The 19,031-nt window shown below is 42.3% G+C and overlaps 1 protein-coding gene across 6 annotated transcripts in view; it reads left to right on the top strand.

The window, feature by feature from the left end:
- The window catches only part of DMTN (dematin actin binding protein), a 79,667-nt gene that overhangs the window by 14,394 nt on the left and 46,242 nt on the right, over positions 1–19,031 (top strand). Inside the window, exon 1 of one of the 6 annotated variants that reach the window (XM_063448486.1) lies at positions 2,780–2,802. The exons of 3 other annotated variants lie outside the window; for them this stretch is intronic. The gene's annotated coding sequence lies outside the window, so the exon portion shown is untranslated. Of the gene's footprint in view, positions 1–2,779; positions 2,803–16,838; positions 16,990–19,031 lie in introns of those variants that run through there. 2 more of the 6 variants (XM_063448484.1, XM_063448483.1) reach the window with 2 other exon arrangements.

The raw sequence follows: 19,031 nt of genomic DNA, 5'->3' as shown, positions 1-19,031 counted from the left end.
CCATCCTATCCCCCAGCACAGCGGCACACGACCCCAGCACTGCAGACATCCTTTGGCCACAGACTTGAGTTTTCACTACCCTGTCATGAGTAGGAAGCCGTTGGGTATTTGTGGAGGGGCTGAGAGGGTGCAGGTTTGGTAGCATGGTTGGCAGCTGCCATTTTGCTTGGTTCCACAGGATCTCAGTGCGGGCTACAGTGGGCCTCAGGTGCCGGTTGTAGCATGTGAGCCAGGTTGGTCTGCTTGGTTCTGCAGTTAGGCCCCCGACCCCTACCTTTCATAAATCAGACCTAAGGTTCTGCTGGTCTTCTCGTGTCCAGCACATATGATAACCAATGCTTGTTTGTTCACACTAACAATAATAAGCACATTGAGTCAGTAATGATCAACTCTCACTTCACCATGTTCAAATGTACTCCAGTAAAGAATTCTCCCAGTGTTGTTCAAAAAGTGATCTCATTTTGTTGTTTGACACAAGGGCTCACAGACCTACTAAACATGCTGCATTGTTCCATGCTGGCTTAGCCTATTTGATGAAGCTTGCTGCAAGGTGCTTTGTTGAGTGGCATTATTTAGTATGACTTGCCTATCCATTGAGTGATTGTATATATGAAATAATGTGTGTTCACATTTCTCTAACATTTTTCAGTGTGCTGGGGTTTTCTCAACACCGTGACATTGAATACACACCAGTATGAAGCACTGCATGTCTATTCTCAACAGGCTAATTTGGCAGTACACGCTATGTTGTTTTTTATGTTGCAGTCACCATATTAGCCCCTTAAGGACAGAGGCAATTGTACAAGTTCTGAACCAAAACAAAAACTGGAGTCTGAGCTATATGGTGTATGTGCCAGTGTGTGTATCTGTATGTATCTAAGTGTGTGTATGTGCCAATGAGTGTATCTAAGTGTGTGTATATACCAGTCTGTGTATCTGTGTGTATCTGTATGTCAGTGTGTATATAAGTTTGTGCCAGTGTATGTATCTGATTATGTGTGTGTATCTGTGTATGTATGTGACAGTCTGTGTGTATGTGTCAGTGTCCGTATCTGTGTGTCAAGGTATGTGCATGAGTCCGTGTGTAAATAGTTGTAATATGTAAATAGTTGTGTTCTGTCATAATAAAATATCATGCCATTGATCATATATGTTTGGTGTGTGCGTTTTGGGATGCGCATGTGCGTGCCTGGCATTGCACACGTGGGGTGTGCAGTTGCTGGTGAAGCCACCTCCCTGAAATGAGCTTTTGCATGTTGGGATGTCTGTAGTTATTTTCCAAGTTCTGAGTGACATTTTAACTGTGAAAGTCATAATATTGTTAGGTTTTACTGCAATAAAATACACACATTTGTGTTCATCGATGTCTCATGAGTATAACAGTATTCCCCATGTACAGGTTTTATTCGGTTTTGGAAACTTACAGGGTAAAATATAGGGCTTGCTAATTAAATTCTCTGGACTTTCTGCCTGGGTTGTCAGGCAGGTCCCCAATATATAATTAATAAAAGCATATCATCATGTAAAAATAATACATAAATATACACGTAGAATTATCATTTCAAAGTGTATTTTGATATATATATATATATATATATATATATATATATATATACCCACACATAATTTTACTTTAAAATTATTATATTATTTATATATTGGGGGAACTGCCTGACAACCCATGCAATCCCCCCACAGGCAATCTTGCAATCCGGGCAATCCGAGTCATGTGATTGCGGTATCAGGCAGTCCGCCCCAATTGGATCCATTCTAGATTCTAGACCATGTACGTATTCATGTTAAAAAACAAAAACTTTTTAAATTTACATAGGCAACAAAAGCAGGAGTTATACATCAAACTCTTACAAGGTTATTCATTCAAATGCAAATTCAAGGTGAATCTTAAAACCAGGGTAAAAGGAGCCAAACTGGAAAAATTCTCTGTCATCTTTGGCTTCAGTTCAGCTACTCTGACCTTAAATCTGAAATTCATTTAGAATTTTCACTTAAGTAAATAACCCTGTTCGAAAGTAATTCTGACTTTGTGTATTGGAACATTTAGAGCTTTGTAATGCACAAGTTCCAAGTTCCTTAAACTGAGAACTGGCCAAAGACTTGCAAAATAGCAAATAGGAAAAGCCTCCTGTTCCGCTATTCTTCCAGCTTGGCTATGTTGGCCCACAATTTACAATCCCCGCCTAGTCCATCCACAATAATTCACAGTAGTGTGAATAACCCTTGAAAATGTCTAAGCAAAGCTTGCTGAATTTCTGAAGGTTTGGAAACTCAGTATCAAACCAATCCGTACTCAGGTATTATCATTTTAAAAAATATTTTGGTGTTTATAATTTAAACTAGGAACTGTGTTTAACCAGTATGGAGGTAAGGGGGATGGGGGGCAGGGGGGTTGTGTGTATGTTTTCAAGTATACACTTTGATTAACATCTTAAATAGAAATAGGTGAAACATATTCTTACTGTAATTTATGGCATTCATGTTAAGTATATAAAAAAAAATCATATGTAAGATATCAGTATATGCAGTGATGATTTGTGTACATGTCTATATAATCCTGCAAGCGTATCCAGCGTCATTTCTGCATGTGTACAATGTCTGAATTATGTATGCAGCACACAATGTCTTGGCTGGAAGGTCCTGACCCACTGAGCTAACGCTCTGTGTCCAGGGCTGGGCAGGAAAGTCCTCGCCCTGAGCAGGAATTCATTACTCCTCATTCCTGCCTGAAAAGTGGAAAAAAACAGACTGAAGAACAGCACAGACAGATAGCAGATTGACACACAGGTGCACATACACTGTTTCATGTGTTTTGTTTGCTGTTTAGTACCTTTCACTTTGTTCATAGTACCTTTGCTCTTATCTTTTAATGTCTGACCTCTCTTTCTCACTGTCTGATGCTCTCACAGTTTTATCATCCCTCCCATCCTCTCCCTCCTTCTACTTGCTATATTCTTCCAATGTTTTGTCCTAGTGAGGAGGGTTCTTTAGCTCCCCTTTATTTTTTTTCTCTTCAAAGTCTGTTTTACATCTGCTTTAACTCTTTAAGGCAAATCATCATCTCTCCCACAGTTAAGTCCTTTTTACCCCATTTACCCCTCCCTTCCCCTCATCTGTCAATTTTGAGCTCCTACCTGCCACATGTTTCCATCTATCTCTAACACTTTGCTTTTCAATCCCCATTCTCTCTGTCTTGTCTCCTTACACCATTTATATTCCCATATCTTTCTCTGTTATTCTTCTCTTCCTTCACCTAAATTTTCAAATGTAATCTAAGTGTACTGTTTATCTCTTTTCTATATCTATTTTCTTATTTATTTTGTTTTCCTAGCTCATTTCCTCTTCAAAACGCCAATCACATCTCATCTATATGTTTGTAATATAAATATTCTATACTGCATGTCTCCCTTCTTTTCTACAGCTAATCCTCCCTTTATCAGGCTCCATTTTTAATGGCTATTTCCACATTCAGCTATGTTTACCCTCAGCACTCCTCAATTACCATCATCATTATTCTTTATAGATGTACTCTTGCAATGCATCGGCTTCACACTATAAACTAAATGTCACTAAATGTTGCTTTGCTCTTAAATTGCACCTTCTTCTCCATCTGCTTGTTACCGACTTTTGCCTCTTTTTCCCAACACATTTTACATCTACTTCCATTCCCTAATTAATCTGCCTCTTACCTTTGTATATCTGTTTCTAACTGCCCATTTTCTCACTTTTTTCTTTTAGTTTACTGTTGCAGTTAGTTGTTTCTCAATGTTTCCATATCCATGTTTCTGCCATTTTAAAAGCCTCTTTTTTCACTTTTCTTTTTTCTTTCTTGCACTCCAGTCTGTCTTTCCTATCCCCATTACTATTTTTGTCCTGTGTAGCGTGACGTTCCCCTTTCCTATTATTAAAAGTAATTTTGTGCCTTCCTTTGTATTTGTGCCTTGCCATCTTATTTCAACCCATACATGTCTTCTCATCTGCCGTTTTTTTTAGCCAACAAGGTTTTGTAAAGCCAACAAGTTGGCTGAAAATATAAGCTTGCCCCCTGCATTCAAACAGCAAAGGAAGTTTCAGTGGGTCATATCATAGCATTACATTAGCATGACAGAAATTGATGATTGCTATAGAAAATGTAAATACCATTATTTAAGAAATATATGATTTACCTGCATTTACTGTATATGGGTATTGTGCTCATTATTTTAACATTCTGTAGCCATTTTGAGTAACCTTCAATATTAGGAATACTTTCAGGGTCCTTGGAAAAATACCTACAAGGAAGATATTTGACAATTTGTATCTAATTTTTTCACACCCACTGTGTGCGAGAAAATAGCATCTTTGCTTTTACTAACATTTAACACCGTGTCTGTAATCAATGTAAACAAAAGTGCATCACATGTGTGAGGGTGTAAAACGGTAAAGGGCACTATATTAATGGGTTGCTGGGTATTTAAAAAAATGTTGGCTAATAATTTGATGCTCAGATAGAGTTGCCTGTATTGTAAATACTTTATAGTAGATTAAAGGACCACTATAGTCACCCAAACTGATACCGGAGAAACTGACGGAAGCCAAGCACAGAGAGATGGACACAGGTTTCTTCAGGAAGGAAGAGATTCTTTATTGGATCACCGATCGGGACTCAGAGGGACTAGCGTCACCAAAATACCATAAGTTCTGAGCCCCGGACAATAGTGCAGGCTCCTTATATAGGCATATAACTCCTCCCATATTAAGCTCCACCCGCATATTCTCTTAACCAATCAACACAAATAAGAATTAACTTCCTGTTTGACCGCATGGCTTGTCCAGCACAATGGAGGAGGGGAATACTATATCCTGTATTCTTGCACATGCTCCGTACACTACTGATCGTATCTTGCCTCGTGCAACCAACTGATCGATACGTCAGCATATGCACGTACACATGCCACGTGGTAATCTCGGCCTACTAAATTTATTTTTACCGAGATTCCACCACATTCCCCCCTTTGATGCCTCTTGATATTTTACAATTACTTGAGGCATCACATAACCTTAGTTTGCATACACCGCAAGTTACCTTGAACCAGACCAGACTTATCTTATGATGTGAATCTTCAACATTCATCTTCCTGCATTGGTTCTCCTTGATCTAGAGCCTTATACTTATATATCGCCATTATCTGTGCAGCAGCCTTCCTCTCTGCTATACTTCCTATCAGGCTTTGCACAGACCTAACTACTAAGGGTATAAGACACGGTAGGAGTAGACACAACAGTAAAATCAGTAGGACTCCACCTACCACTGCCTTAAGCCCTCCAAACCACTCATACCAGCTACCAAACCAACTACTTGGATTGTACCCTTTCCATACCTGAGTAGGCACATGCGCTAGTTTAACCATATGGCTAGTAAGCTCAGCTATTGCTTGCCCTTCGTCATCTATTTGAAGACAGCAATTGCTTAGGTTAAACTTCCCACATACACCTCCCTCTACTGCCAAAAGGTAATCCAAGGCTAATCTATTCTGATATACTGCTGTCCTCATCCTGGTATTATGTTTCACTAGGAGATTGAGCGCTTGTGATGTTTCGTTAGTGATAATCTCAACCACCGCCTGTAATCTTATAATGCGGTTGAGCATATAAATAGGGGTTCTATAACCAAAGGTACCATCTTCTGCCCACGTGGCTGGCCCATAATAATCTATGATACGCTGGGGAGGCCATTCATTATCTTCCCAGGTGCCTATCTCTAAGGGTCCCCTTTTCTTCCTATGATTCACATCATACACTTTAACACCTAAAGTCTCACCTGTTTCAATCGGTAACAAGAAGAAGGATGGTTTGAGCATACCCAACACACATGCCCCTTCCCAGTCCTGTGGCAGCTCCGAATAGGCTTTCTTACCACAGATCCAGTACAAATTTGCTGGGGCTCTCCAGGTAGATATGATGGATAAATCAAACCACACATCCTTTAAATTGGCGTATCTAGCAAACGGGTTAGATGGTTCTGAGACATTTGAAGCCGACCACCAAGTTGTATTTTTAGTATCATCATCATAAGCTTTTTGCCCTAGACAAGTTAATTCTCCTACAGAAGTATTATACATTATTCCTTTCCTTGCTATGCAAACATAACCTATGATGGAGGTCTTTAATCTCCACTCAGATCTACCTCTAACACTCAAATGATAATCGGCTTGTGTAGATATTAGTTGGTCAACTGCCTCAGAACCGGACATTACCTCCTTTGCTTCCCAAGGCCATTGGTCTCCCATGTTAGTACCTCCACACACATAGCAGTTGGTAACATTAAGACTACCGGCAATACTCTCAGCTAGGTCAATGAACAGGTTCTTAGCATTATGGGGGATCTTATTATCTATACTCATCTCTTCATAAAAGGAATGGTATACTTGATGAGTCTGGGAGGATACCATATCAGTCTCTATTCCTATAAACAATAATGTCCCAGGATCTAAACCCGTCCCGTATATTTGAAACCCAAATAAATTGCCATACTTATCTAAGAACTTGTCGGGGTTATTTATAAGTATATGGATGGGATTACATTCCATAGACTTACAATATGGGCTAGTCGGCAACTTAGTCACTATCATGTCTTTATCTACTGTCTGTCCCCAAGTCGCCCACCCCACACAAGACCAATATGGGCAAAAGTTATAGTCTTTATTTGGGCATCTAGGACTCACATATTTATTCTTACTACTGGGACAAATATATTTATCGTTAGATCCATACGTCCTCTCCCATCTAAGATCCCCACATACATTCCACGGCTTTCTACCACTTGATATCGCCTTACATGCATCAAATAGCAGAACACCCGAAGAATATACGGATTCTAACACCGTCTTATTAATTAGGGTCCCCTGAGGATCTCCATTCCTGAGAGTCAACCAAATTGTACGAGGTTGATACTCTGGACTGAAGCACTTAGGTTCTCCTACTCCTAAATGGCACACACTATAGTCTATATTTAGGTATCTACATTTCGATACATCTCCTTTACACTCGTATTGTGAATGCCAAATTAGGGTTTGGGAAATATGATTACCTGTTCTCGTAGTCTTAATGCATACCTCACAGCTAGGAGTGTCGGTACCTCTACCTTCCTGAATATAAAAACACATATAAATAAACACAATCAAAAGCACATCTTTCGCCGTCATCCTCAGTCTTCGTCCGTGCGAAGGCGCCTCAGCTTCCAGGATGTGAGGGCTGCAGGGAATGGAGTTCTGCTCGTCTTCACAGGTGTCCCTTCGAGACTTTCCTGGCTTATAAACTATGTGTTGGTAAGCGGACAGGCTTTATTATGGCCTTCTCACTCACATACCAAATCCCAAAAATAATAAAATTTGTAATCCACAATAATTCCTCGTTACTCCGACTGAGTAGTGCGTTTTAACCGGATCTTGCAGGGATTCTCTGGATCTGCTGTAACTTGCCAAGAATCGACTGCTGCTGGTTTAACCCTGGAGTGATGTATCCACGGAGTCACTTCGGCTACTTTTATCGCTGTAGGGGTAGACAAAAGAACAACATAAGGACCTCTCCACTTGGGCCCTAACGGTACATTATTCCACTCTTTAATCCACACTTGATCTCCTGGATGATAGCTATGAACAGGGGGATAAATATTCACAGGTAATCTATCTTGTACCCATTTCTGTACCTCCTCCATAGTCTTACCCAACTCTACAACCTGCTGCCGGGTAATTCCTTCTCCCAACTGACTCAAATCCCCCCTTAAGTTACCAAGTACGGGAGGTGGTCGCCCATACATGATTTCAAAAGGAGAGAGGCCCATCCTTCTGGTAGGGGTACTGCGGATTCGCAATAGAGCTATGGGTAAGAGAACGTTCCACTTAAGTTGGGTTTCCTGACACATTTTAGCCAACTGGTTCTTAATAGTTCTATTCATTCTCTCTACCTTACCAGAACTCTGGGGTCTATATGCAGTATGAAGCCTCCACTTTATACCTAGCATATGAGTCAGTTGTTGTAGGCACTGATGAACAAAAGCTGGACCATTGTCCGATCCTATAGAACAGGGTAGTCCATATCGGGGTATTATTTCTCGTAGCAGGAATCTTACAACTTCTCCTGCTTTCTCTGTACGAGTAGGACATGCTTCTACCCAGCCTGAATAGGTGCACACAATTACCAACAGGTAACGATGTCCACCCGATTTAGGCATCACTGTAAAGTCTATTTGTAGATCGGACATGGGGAGTCCCCCCATAAACTGGACTCCTGGTGGCTTTACTGGTCCTTGTCTTGCATTATTTTTAGCACACGTTACACATCTACGTACAATGGCCTGAGTCAAGTTGGACAATCTTGGTATGTAGAAATGTTTTCTGAGAGATTCTTCTGTACTGTCTCTCCCAGAATGTGTCCCGTTATGATAGTTCTGGACAATTTCTACTGCTAGTGATGCTGGTATGACTATTCTTCCATCTTCTAGCTGATACCACTTGTTCTCCAAATACTTTCCCGGTTCAGTCTTTAACCACTCCTCTTCTTGAGTTGTATAAACTGGAGTCCATTGGGACAGTGGAGTTGGTATAAGAGCAGCTATATGCCCCACATACTCCTGTCTTCCTGATTCAGCAGCACGCTTAGCTGCACTATCTGCCATCCGATTTCCTTTGGTTACATCACCATCTCCTCTCAGATGCGCTCGACAATGTATAATACCGACTTCTTTCGGCTCCCACACTGCTTCCAATAGTTGTAGGATTTCAGCTGCGTACTTGATTTCTTTGCCTTCTGAATTCAGTAGTCCTCTTTCTTTATACAAAGCTCCGTGGGGGTGAGTGGTTAAAAACGCATACTTAGAGTCCGTATAGATATTTACTCTTAAACCTTCAGCCAATTGTAACGCTCGTGTTAGTGCTATCAATTCTGCCTTTTGTGCTGATGTTCCTTTTGCCAGTGGCCGAGCTTCTATCACCTTGTCTATTGTTGTTACTGCATATCCTGCATAGCGGATCCCTTCTTTCACATAACTACTGCCGTCGGTGTAATATTGAACATCGGGGTTCTGGATGGGAAAATCACGAAGATCTGGTCTACTTGAAAATACTTCATCCATTACTTCCAAACAATCATGTTGACTTTCAGTAGGTTGTGGCAAAAGGGTAGCTGGATTTAAGGTGTTTACAGTCTCTAAATGCACTCTTGGGTTTTCACACAACATTGCTTGATACTTGGTCATACGGCTGTTACTAAACCAATGATTTCCTTTGTAATCCAACAACGTCTGTACTGCATGTGGGACTCGTACATAAAGTTCTTGACCCAGAGTGAGTTTATCGGCTTCAGCTACTAGCAGGGCGGCTGCAGCTACGGCTCTTAGACAAGGTGGAAGTCCACTGGCCACTGCATCCAGTTGCTTAGACATGTAGGCAACAGGTCTTTGCCATGATCCCAAGTACTGTGTCAATACTCCCACAGCCATTCTTCTTTGCTCATGTACATATAGGTAGAATGGTCGTGTGTGATCAGGTAGACCTAATGCTGGGGCACTCATCAAAGCCTTCTTCACATCTTCAAATGCCGTTTGCTGTTCTTGAGTCCATAAGAAGGGGTCGTGCTCTGTACCTTTGATGGCTGCGTACAGAGGTTTTGCCAGTATCGCGTAACTGGGAATCCATATCCTACAGAAGCCTGCTGCCCCCAAGAATTCTCGCACTTGTCTTCTATTCTTGGGTATTGGTATTTGGCAGACAGCTTCTTTTCTCTCTGGCCCCATAATCCTTTGACCTTCAGAGATATGGAATCCCAGATACTTGACAGTTGGCAAACACAACTGAGCCTTCTTCCTGGACACCTTGTATCCTGCCTTCCAGAGAATGTGTAGTAGATCATGCGTTGCTTGCTGACATTTTTCTTTTGTAACTGCTGCTATCAACAAGTCATCTACATACTGTAACAATACACACTCTCCTGGGATAGACTCGAAATCCAGTAGATCTTGACTTAGAGCTGAACCAAATAGGGTAGGTGAATTTTTAAACCCTTGGGGCAGTCTTGTCCAAGTCATTTGGCGTTTTGAGCCCGTTACAGCGTTCTCCCATTGGAAAGCGAAAATACATTGACTTTCTGCGGCAATTCGGAGGCAAAAGAAGGCATCTTTGAGATCTAAGACTGTGAAGTAAGTAGCCCCGCCCGGAATTAAAGCAAGCAGGTTATATGGATTGGGCACGACTGGATGTATACTAACAACCGCATCATTGACTGCTCTCAAGTCCTGCACAGGTCGATACTCATCTGTACCGGGCTTTTGAACAGGCAGCAATGGGGTGTTCCAGGGGGAAGTACAGAATTTTAGGATACCATACCGTATGAACATATCCAGATAAGATTGAATGTTCTTCTTAGCCTTCTGCGGGATGTGGTATTGTCTTAGGCTCACTGGATAAACCCCAAGTTTCAGTTCAATTTTTATAGGTGGAATATTGCGGGCCAGTCCTGGTGGGTTGTTCTCTGCCCAAACTCCTGGTATGTTAAATAATGTCTCATCACTCCTAGGGTTTTGGCTAGTCAACGCTGTATAAAGTCGCCACTCTTCTTCCTTTGGTACGGATAAAGTCATAATACCTGAAGGTCCATTAAACTTTAAGGATGTTGTTCCATTTGGTAGGAACGTAATCTGCGCTTGTAACTTTGATAGCATATCACGTCCCAGCAATTGGACTGGACATTCAGGCATATAAAGGAGTTGATGTTTTACTACGTGGCCTCCCAATGTACAGAGTCGACTTTTAAGAACCGGTTTTTCAGCACTTCTTCCAGTTGCTCCTATCACAGTAATAGTCCTTCCAGATGGAGGAGCAACTAGATTAGTCACCACTGAATGTTCAGCACCAGTGTCGATCATGAACGCACTCCTTTTTCCCCCTATTGATACATCGACCATAGGCTCCGCTCGACCAAGGGGGATGGAGCCCGGTCGGTATCAATAGTCCTCCATGACCGTGTCAGCCAATCCTACAAAGTCCCTACCTTCTCTATCGCGGGACCTTTGCGCTGCTGGAATATACCTGTCTTCCCTAACACTTCCTCTGTTCCCATTACTCCCTCTATAACCATTACTCCCTCCGGGGCCTCCTCTACCTCTCGCTCTGCCTCTAAAGTTTCCGTAACCTGACCTAGGTCTGTCTCTCTCAGACTGTTCTCTTCGCGGACACTCATTTCTCCAATGCCCTTCTTCCTTACAGTAAGCGCACTGATTTCTACTTAGAGGTTCCTCATTCCATCTACTATCGCCTCTATCTGGGCCCCGTCTATCTACGCCTGCGATCGCTACCGCTAGCATATCAGCCTTTTTACGCATCTTGCGCTCTTCCTCTTTCTTACTTTCTGTATCCCTGTTCATATAAACCTTATTTGCTACCTCCATTAGTTGGGTGATGGACATACCTGCAAACCCTTCTAACTTTTGTAGCTTGCGCTTAATATCTCCGTATGCTTGGCTGACAAAGGCGGAGTTAACCATTCGGGAATTATCTGCGTCTTCCGGATTAAAGGGGGTATACAAGCGGTATGCCTCCAATAATCGGTCATAAAAGACACTGGGCGCTTCATCGCTTTTCTGGATCACCTCAACTGTCTTCGACATGTTAATAGCTTTCTTTCCTCCGGCTTTCATGCCAGCAATTATAGCGTCTCTATAGGCTCTGAGTTGAACCATATCAGCACCATTTACGTTCCAATCGGGATCAGTGTTGGGATAATGTGTTGCGGCCCATGCTGCTGGATTAGCTTGGTTCAAAGCACGGGCTCTATCCTCTAGTGCTTTAATGGCTGCTTGATTAATCCTTGTCCTTTCCTCATTGTTAAATAAAGTCATTAATAACTGCTGGCAATCAGCCCATGTCGGGTTATGTGTCTGTACTATTGAGGTGAACAGATCAGTCATAGCTTGTGGTTTCTCAGTATACGAGGAATTGTGGGTCTTCCAATTTAAGAGATCGGTTGTCGTGAACGGGACATATACAAAGACTGGGTCAGCGTGTGCCATTTGACCTGCGGCATCGATATAAGCTGACCCGGGATTCAGACGAAGAGGCATCTGATAGTGCTTTAATTGTTGGGCACCAGTCAACTGTCGGGTTTGGATGGGGCTACGTAGAGAGGCGTCAGTCATGGGTTCCGGTCGGGGAGAGATAGGGTATGGGGATGTGGGAGGTTGGCTTTGGGAAAAGGTTGTAAATAAAACACTTCGAGCCGAGCTAGATGAAGCTTGACCGGAAGTCTGAAGTGGCGCCAAATCAGGATATTCGTTTCTAATGGGGGTGGGTTCTGGTTCCGGAAGGGGAGATTTAGTACGAGGGGGGGTGGATCCTGTACTGGAGGAGGAAGCGGAAGTGGATGAGGGTAATGAGGGGAGGGGTGCAGGACTTCCTGCGTTTGCGTCACTTCCTCTTAACGGAAAGTAAGGGGGCGGCAAAGGGATCTCGGACTCAGGGGGCGTGTCCAAAATGGGCCTAACACCAGTCCTAGTGGACGAACAAGTCCTAGCTACCATGAGGCGACACTGCTCCTCGTGGCATGTCTGGAGCCATTTTGGCGAGTCATTTACGGCCTGTCTCCAACAGTCAATATAAGGAAACTGGCCGTAAAGTTCAGGCCTACCCGATACAGCCACGTGTAAGCGCTGTACCAGAGTTGGATCCAAACTGCCACGTGGCGGCCATGCCGCAACCAAAGTAGGCCACTCCCTAGTGCACAAAGTAACTAAACGTACAGGAGACATCTTAACCCCAAAATCACAAGTTTTGAATCCCTTTTTAAAATTCTTCACCATACAACCTAAGGGATCCGGAATCGTTGACTGCGACGCACCCATACTTAACAATGGAACGTCGTCGACAACGAATACTATACACGCGTACTATTCAACAGTCACACCCGTTTCCTCTGGCAACAGCACCACGTGGTACGGTTACCAAGTGAAACGTACACAATAACAATAAACACTCAGGGAATTCCCGTACACACACAGCTGTTACACCAGTCACTATATAATCAATATTATGCCCTTTGGCGTAACTATACAGTCACCCACGCTATAATTCTCTATATACGAATTACCCGTCTATAACACACCCCAGTAACATCGTCTTTTACAAATAGCGGTTACAGTACGGTTAGCATAGGTCAAAGCACAAGTTAAGGTCACAATACAATTATTAGTGGTTATGGTGTTAAAACATGCAATTGACGACAATGATTAGTACTTATATACAGTGTCAGTAAATATACAGGGTTATGGTACCGTGCACTATAATACAGCAACACACTATTAACACTCTCGCTAGACGGCTGAGCTCGCGCTATCTAACAAGATATACACTTTACTAAAACAATCGTTAACACATTTACAATTCCCAACTAAACTATTGGCCAGTACCTTGAATGGACTACCTAAAAACAATCTACATACGTTTTGGTTAGCCACACTGCCCAATCACCACATATATAGCGAGCTAGAGGACCGAATTTACACAGACGCCTCTTAGTCGCACTATCAAAAGTCTAGTGGGTTCCAAATTTACACGCCTTCCCACTTAGCCCAGATAGGATGAGAACTAGCGAACCGAATTTACACAGACGCCGCTTAGTCTCCCGGTCCCTCCAACCTAGCGAACAAAATGTACACCCTAGAACGCTAGTCTAGACAAGACACCGGTGTCCGGCTAGGGCTATTTACACCAGAGCCCCGCCTGACTAACAGAATCAAACGGTCTGACTAAAGAGCGTTCGATCGAGCGGTGCGCCTTCGCTCCTTCCCTCCGACAGAGGGGGCAGATACACAGATTCAAAACCCCTTTGGGCCTACCGCACAATCGGTATACCCCTAGTGGGTCCTGCCGTCTAAAACAGCAGTTGTCTTACCTCCTCGTTCCTGAACCTGAGTTCACACTCATCGACGGGGACACCCCAGCACTTCTCACGTAGAGGCCGATGATCTCCTGGACAACGGCCCAGTGGCGCCGAGACGAAGGGAGGTCCACGCAGAAGTTCAGGGGTGCAGCCGTAGAGAACGTGGGCAAAGATAGACCGTCTCACGCCTCTGCCTCTCAGCTACCGTTGAACGATGAGCTTCCCGGCCAATGCACCAAATGATACCGGAGAAACTGACGGAAGCCAAGCACAGAGAGATGGACACAGGTTTCTTCAGGAAGGAAGAGATTCTTTATTGGATCACCGATCGGGACTCAGAGGGACTAGCGTCACCAAAATACCATAAGTTCTGAGCCCCGGACAATAGTGCAGGCTCCTTATATAGGCATATAACTCCTCCCATATTAAGCTCCACCCGCACATTCTCTTAACCAATCAACACAAATAAGAATTAACTTCCTGTTTGACCGCATGGCTTGTCCAGCACAATGGAGGAGGGGAATACTATATCCTGTATTCTTGCACATGCTCCGTACACTACTGATCGTATCTTGCCTCGTGCAACCAACTGATCGATACGTCAGCATATGCACGTACACATGCCACGTGGTAATCTCGGCCTACTAAATTTATTTTTACCGAGATTCCACCACAAAACCACTTCAGCTCAATTAAGTGGTCTGGGTGCCAGGTCCCCCTAGTTTTAACCCTGCTGCTGTAAACATAGCAGTTTCAGAGAAACTGCTATGTTTACATTGCAGGGTTAATCCAGCCTCTAGTGGCTGTCTTCCTGACAGCTGCTAGAGGCGCTTCCCCGACGCTCAATGTGAAAATCCCATTGAGCACGCAGAACGTCCATAGGAAAGCTTTGAGAAATGCTTTCCCATTGGCCTTTTTTAATGCACGCGGCTCTGGCCGCGCATGCGCATTCGGCTCCACTCGGGAGCTGACATCAGAGGAGGAGGAGAGGTCACCCCAGCCCAGCAGGGGGGGACCTAAGGATTATATAGTATCAGGAAAACGAGTTTCTTTTCCTGACACTATAGTGATCCTTTAAGGAACAGCGCACACATAAAAATACACTTTTAAATTTCATAAGGCTACTTAAAATCACTTATCTCAGCAAGCAAATATGGGGATCCAGTTCCACCATATAGCCATATTGTGATAAGCCCACCACTACTTCACAGTGCCCCAATATCGGTGGGTCTTACACTAATTTAAATGTGGGAGATAAATTAAATAGATAAATTAAATTAAATAGTACTAGTGCTAAATATGTGAACGTGTATTTGAATAATCTGTTGTAAGAGCATTGTGAATATATATATATATATATATATATATATATATATATATATATATATATATATATATCTATATATATCAATCATTTTTGTCTTTACTATGTATTGTAAATACTGACACAGTTTTAAAGATGACAAACCAGTGTCAGGAATACTAGCAGCATTAATAGGTGGCTCACCAGCATCAGATGCAAGAATAATATAGATAAGAAAAAATAAACTAAAACAAACTAAATATATAAGAATGTCCCAGAAACATTTAGTGACCTGGATCCAGCCTGGATAGGTCCTAACCTTGAATAATTCAGGAACTAAAAAAAGTCAGTGACAATTCATACATAAAATTGTCATTTTAAAATTAGTATTAATTTCTTACTTTACATCAAAATGAGGAAATATATCAAACAATTTTAAATTATAATTTGTATTAACCATGTTTATCTATAGATTGACTTTATGGATGTGAAGTGTTGGTGAGTTTAGATGGCAAACAAGTGTGAGAGGTAACCAAACACAGAGTATTATTTCTTAGTTCTTACAGAAATTCTAAAACAAAATGCAAAAAAAGAAATTGTTTTTATTAGTTGATCTAAAGTTTTTAAAGTACGTGTTAGTACTACGCTTGGCTTTTAGGTCGTTAAGGTCATTAGGACATATTGACATGTTATAACTTTTGGAGTGAGCAGGGTAAAATTACTGCTCACACTAGGGGGTCCCATGTATCAATCAATACCTGTGGCTCCCCTCCATAAGCTGGGGTCATTTTCAGTGACCCCACACTGTCAGATGCTCTGTATACAGCGCTCAAAGTGAACCTTTATACTGCTCTTTAAATGGGAATTTAACACCCCATTGACTGCAATGCAGTGTAAGCATGGTTTAATCTATTAAACAGAATTCCCCCCTTCCTTACCTTGGGCCAGGAAAAAAACATTATGGTAAGTCTTTTTGTTTAACTAAAATATATACATTTATTTTTAGGACTTTCCCCATAATAAAGAATTGTATAATGCCGTCCTATGGGGTTCTGGGTGACGTTGGATGTCCTCATACATAGCGTTAAGACGTTCCAAAAGTCGCCTAACCACCCGAAAGTCCCTCTAGTGGCTGCCTGGTAGATAACCACTAGAGGTGCAGTCAACCCTGCAAGGTAATTTTTGCAGTTTATCAAAAACTGCAATAATTACAATTGCAGCATTAAGGGGCATGGGACACTGCACCCAGACAACTTCAATAAGCTGAAGTGGCCCGGGTGCCTATAGTGTCCCTTTAAAAATAAATCCTTAAATTACAATTAGACTAGCACAACGCGCAAATTGTACATTTTATTTTGTCTCAGAACTTGTACAATTTCCGAATTACATCTAGAAATTTGAGCTCAGCTGCCTCTCTAACCTTCCTTTCTTTACCCTATTGTTTGCCCTCCTCAGCCCACTTATTTCACCTTTAGTTCACGCTAACTCCTTCCCAACAGCCGTTCTATTCACACTTCTTGTGTGTTTGTCTGTAATCTTCCCTTGGAATAACTAGCAATCTACAGTTACACCCTCTGCCACTCACTTATCTCCTCTCTGGCTGTGAAAATTCTCAGTAGAATGTTACTTCGTGCTCTGAGAGGGACAGTGTAGCAGAGAGACAGTCTGGATACCTCCAAACACAGAGGAGACTACAGTACTCTTGGAAAAAGACAGCACCTGCATGAGACATCGTACAACTTGACTGAGGTGCCTTGTTCGAGGTGTGGAAATAGCAGTGAAAGTATGTCAGTAGGGGCTGCAGTGGTAAAACATATGCATTTATGGAGGAGTTAAAGGAGAAAAGTCTGTGGGAAACAGTGGAGTTATACCAAGACTCTAAATGGATGCTATTGTAGAGTTAGTCAGTTGTGTGGAAAAGCAAAGAGATAAAAGAGTGTTATGTTACTGTAAATTGGTGTCGTGATTATAGTTGTAGCAGAGCGCAGGTGTCACCATGGCACACCTGTGTGTTTAGGAAAAGATAGCATAAAGATAGTTTATTAATTAAATCCCTTTAAATGGCCGAGCCGAGAGAAAAGGGGAGCATTGAGGGTTATCCACTAAAGTGGGAATTGTTGAGAATTCAAAGTTAACGACAAAATAGCTAACTGGAAAAATTCTCTAAGTAAGCTACTAACTTGACCAATTTGATCCTAAATTTGAAATTCACGTTGAATTCTCAATAATTCCCACTTGAGTAAATAACTATGTGTATGTGTTATGTAAAAGACTTGCACACAGCATGCTGCTAGAATTATATTCTATGAAAATGTTTTCATTATTTTTCTGTATTAATCTATAAATGACTATAAAGTTACATGTCTTTCTATACAGTCTCATTTGCAGACTGTCATACTGTAGGGTTTACCTATGTTTTAGATAGTTGTGTTTTGGCACAGAATGTGTGTGATCCTATTTATTAATAATGTCTAACATTAATTGCTTTCACCTTACAGTTCCATTAGGGAAAAAGGAAATAAAATCCAGGAGCATTGCATCTCAACACTGGAGTATTTATTCATTATTAGAGAAAAAAAAAATACATAAAACCGTGGGTAAAACCAATATTATTTCAAAACAATATTAGTTAAATCTCTAAATTTGGAAAACGAGAATTGCAAAACTGAAAACTGCAAATATAAGGTTGATCTCAAATGTAATGACTCCATTAACCCCTTACAGTAACACTGCATTAACCTTTGTCCTGCCAAAGCCTGACTTTCTATACCACTCAATTTGCCAGATAGGTTGGGTTGATTCTTCAATGTGAATTCCGGGTGGGGTGCAACTGCCTGAGCACTCAGATAAGAAAATTGGGTCACGTGCAACACACTAATGTAAACACATTTTGAGTATGACATCTTTTCTAACATCCTAAACTTTTTAAACAAGTTAAATAATACATTGCAATGATGCTCATACAGACAGTGGTGTACACACAACCCATGGGGCCCCGGTGCGAAAACTGATCTGTGGGCCCCCCCGCGCGCCCGCTTACTCTGCGCGGGCTGGGGCTGCAACACATGGCGGCGGGCACCTGGTCGCAGGGCTGCGACCCCTGCGACCACGGTATGTACACCAGTGCATGCATAAACACATACACTTAAAGGACCACTACAGACACCCAGATCACATCAGCTCAATTAAGTGGTCTGGGTGCCAGGTCTCTCTAGTTTTAACCCTGCAGCTGAAAACATAGCAGTATCAGAGAAACTGCTATGTTTCACTGAGGGTTAATACAGCCTCTAGTGGCTGTCTCATTGACAGCCGCTAGAGGATTTTCTGCGATTCTCACTGTGAAAATCACAGTGAGAAGACGCTGAACGTCCATAGGAAAGCATTGAGTAATGCTTTCCTATGGGCGGTTTGAATGCGCGCGTGGCTCTTGCCACGCATGCGCATTCGGAGCTGAGAGGCGGATCGGGGCGGAGAGATCCCCAGCGCCAAGGGAGTCCGGCGCTGGAGAAAGGTAAGTGCTTAAGACACACACGCACACATTAACTGACAGACACACACTCAGTGACATACATACACACTCAGTGACAAACATACATACACACTCACTAACAGACGCACACAGACACACTCTAACACACACACTAACACACACACACTCTAACACTAACACACACAGACTCTAACACACGCTCACACACACACTCTAACACTAACACACACTAGCACACACACACTCACTAACATACACTCATTCACACACACACTAACACACTCACTAACATACACTCACACACACTAACACACA

The sequence above is a fragment of the Pelobates fuscus genome, chromosome 3, assembly GCF_036172605.1.
Source record: "Pelobates fuscus isolate aPelFus1 chromosome 3, aPelFus1.pri, whole genome shotgun sequence".
Classification (NCBI taxonomy): Eukaryota; Metazoa; Chordata; class Amphibia; order Anura; family Pelobatidae; genus Pelobates; species Pelobates fuscus.
The sequence above is the reverse complement of the archived record's forward strand: the minus strand, read 5'-3'. Positions and strand labels throughout refer to the sequence as shown.